The following is a 3,711-nucleotide window of genomic DNA, read 5'->3' on the forward strand; positions in this document are numbered from 1 at the left end:
GGTTCCAACAACGGGATGGCGAGACACTTCATCAAGCTTGGGAAAGATACAAGAAGCTACTCAGAGACTGCCCACATCATTGTCAGACTGATGAGGTATTGGGTCATACTTTTGTTGATGGGCTAGACGAGGCATCAAAGATGAATCTTGATTCAGCTTGTGGGGGTAGTTGCATGGCAAGGCCGTATAGTGAAATACAACTCTTGCTAAATAACTTCACTGCTAATGACCATAATTGGCAAGGAGATGGGGATGCAAGAAGAGCAATTAAACAGAAGGCAGCCGGGGTGATTGAGCTTGATGATTTCTCAGCCATGAGAGCAGATATTGCAAAGCTGGCAAATCAGATGAACAGAATAACAATGCAACAAACACAACAGATGCAGCATGTACAACAGATGTCTATTTATTGCGAACTATGTGGTGACAGTCATATGAGTGACATGTGTCCCACAAATCCTGAATCTATATACTATGTGAAACAATAAAATAGAGGTCCGATGAATCAGCATGCACAATATGGGAACACTTACAATCCAAGTTGGAGGAATCATCCTAACTTCTCATGGGGAGGAAATCAATAGAATCAGAACCAGTATAGGCCCCCAAGGAAATTTCAATCAACCTCAGAAACCACCCCTACAAACAGAAGAGAGTACGAATGACTTGCTGAAGAAGTTGTTGCTTGATAATCAACAGCTCAGGACCGATTTCAAAAATCTTGAGAGGAAAATGGGACAGTTAGCAACAAATCAAAACACTAGACCTGCAGGCGCTCTTCCCCGTGATACAGAGAAGAACCCTCAAGTTAATGCAGTTACACTCAGAAACGGGAGGGCACTAGAAGAAGTGCCAAAGAAGAGAAAGGACAAACATATACCTGAGAGGGAGCTGATCCCTAAGGCAATACACGAGTCAAAGAAAAATGATGCAAGTTCAGAGCGAATGGAGGCTGCAAGGCCACCACCACCTTTCCCCCAGAGATTGCAGAAAAAGAATGACGATCACATGTTCAACAAATTTCTCTCTATGTTGAGTCAGGTTCAATTAAATATTCCATTAGTGGATGTACTTCGTGAAATTCCAAAGTATGCTAAGTACATAAAAGATATAGTGGCTCACAAGAGGAAATTGACTGAGTTCGAGACAGTTGCACTTACTGAGGAGTGCACTTCAAGGGTCCAAAACAAGCTTCCTCAAAAGCTTAAGGATCCTGGCAGCTTCACCATTCCAGTGCGAATCGGTAATATTGATGTGGGTCGTGCTCTTTGTGATTTGTGTGCGAGCATAAATCTGATGCCATTGTCCTTGTTTAAGCAATTGGGTCTGGGAGCTCCAAGACCAACCACTGTGATGTTGCAATTAGCTGATAGGTCCATAGCCTACCCTGAAGGAGTAATTGAAGATGTGTTGCTGCGAATTGGGAAATTTATCTTCCCAGCTGACTTCATTATTCTAGATTTTGAGGCTGATGAACAAGTTTCAATCATATTGGGACGACCTCTCTTGGCTACTGGTGATGCAATAATTAAAGTGCGAGAAGGAAAAATGATTATGAGGGTGGACAACGAAGAAGCAGTCTTCAATGTCTACAAAGCAATCCAACTTCCCCGCCACTATGAGGAGCTCTCTATGATATCTGTTGTGGAGGTGGATGAGCAACTTCTTGACACGAGTGTATATCTAGACGACTCTCTAGAAAAAGCAATCATGTTGTTTGATAGCTCGATGATTGATGATGAGGTTGAGGAGATGATGCATATCCTAGATGCATCATGTGCTTACATGCAAGGAATACACCCGTTTGAGCCCCTGAATAGGCCAAGTGGCCCCCCTCCAAAGCCGTCAATTGAAGAAGCTCCAAAATTGGAGCTTAAACCCCTACCCCCTCACCTTCAATATGCTTATTTGGGTAGTTCTGACACTTTACCTATTATTGTTTCTTCTGACTTGTCTAAATTGCAGGAAGAAAAGTTGTTGAGAGTGCTACGTGAGCACAAGCGAGCAATTGGGTGGACTATGTCTGACATCAAAGGCATTAGTCCAGCTTTCTGCATGCATAAAATCCTCATGGAGGACGGACACAAGCAAAGTATAGAGCAACAACGCCGCCTAAATCCAATCATGAAAGAGGTAGTAAGAAAAGAAGTGATTAAGTGGCTTGATGTAGGTATTGTATTCCCAATCTCTGATAGCAAATGGGTAAGCCCCGTTCAATGTGTGCCAAAGAAAGGGGGGATGACTGAAGTGGTTAATGAAAATAATGACTTAATTCCTACAAGAATTGTCACTGGGTGGAGAATTTGCATAGATTATAGAAAATTGAACAATGCCACCCGAAAGGACCACTTTCCCCTCCCTTTCATTGACCAAATGCTTGATAGGTTAGCAGGCCAGGAATACTACTGTTTCCTAGATGGTTATTCGGGGTATAATCAGATTGCTATAGCCCCAGAGGACCAAGAGAAAACCACATTTACGTGTCCCTATGGCACGTATGCGTTCAAGAGAATGCCCTTTGGTCTCTGTAATGCACCTGCGACTTTTCAAAGGTGTATGATGGCGATTTTTACTGACATGGTTGAAAGATTTGTGGAAGTATTCATGGATGATTTTTCTGTGTTTGGGTGTTCTTTTGATAATTGTTTAATCAACCTTGATAAAGTGCTTTCTAGGTGTGAAGAGACAAACTTGGTACTCAACTGGAAAAAGTGCCATTTCATGGTACGTGAAGGTATAGTCTTGGGGCATAAGGTGTCAAAAGATGGTCTACAGGTGGATAAAGCAAAGGTGGAGGCGATTGAAAAATTGCCCCCACCGACATCCGTCAAAGGCATTCGCAGTTTCTTAGGCCATGCAGGTTTTTATCATCGATTCATTAAAAAAATTTCAAAAATTTCTTCTCCATTATGCAGGCTTCTAGAGAAAGATGTCACCTTCAAGTTTGATGATGCATGTCTGAAAGCATTTGAGGAGCTGAAGGGAAGGTTGGTGACTGCACCAATTATCATCGCCCTAGATTGGGGACTGCCATATGAGTTGATGTGCGATGCAAGTGACATAGCAATCGGAGCTGTTTTGGGGCAAAAAAGGGATAAAATATTTCACTCCATTTATTATGCGAGCAAAACTATGAATTCAGCTCAGATGAATTATACAGTTACTGAAAAAGAGTTGCTTGCAGTGGAGTGGACGTTTGACAAGTTCAGATCTTATCTAGTGGGAACCAAAGTTATCGTCTACGCAGATCATTCAGCTATCAGATACTTGTTTGAAAAGAAAGATGCCAAGCCGAGGCTGATTCGTTGGGTCCTCCTCTTGCAAGAATTTGACTTAGAGATCCGAGATCGAAAAGGGACAGAAAATCAAGTGGCTGATCACTTGTCCAGATTAGAAAGTCGGAACCATGTAGCTAAAGGAGGGTCAATCAAAGAAACATTTCCTGATGAGCATCTATTAGCATTCACCTCAGGTAAAGCCCCATGGTATGCAGATTATGTGAATTTTATTGCAAGTGGGGTGACACCACTAGAATTAACACCTGATAATAGAAGAAGATTCTTACATGATGTGAGGCTCTACATATGGGATGAGCCATTCTTATATAGGCAATGCGTAGATCAGTTGGTGCGAAGGTGTGTTCCTGAAGAAGAGATGAATGCAATATTGCATGGCTGTCATGCTTCGCCATATGGAGGTCATCACGGTGGG

The sequence above is a fragment of the Nicotiana tabacum genome, chromosome 4 (assembly GCF_000715075.1).
Source record: "Nicotiana tabacum cultivar K326 chromosome 4, ASM71507v2, whole genome shotgun sequence".
NCBI classification, from domain to species: Eukaryota; Viridiplantae; Streptophyta; class Magnoliopsida; order Solanales; family Solanaceae; genus Nicotiana; species Nicotiana tabacum.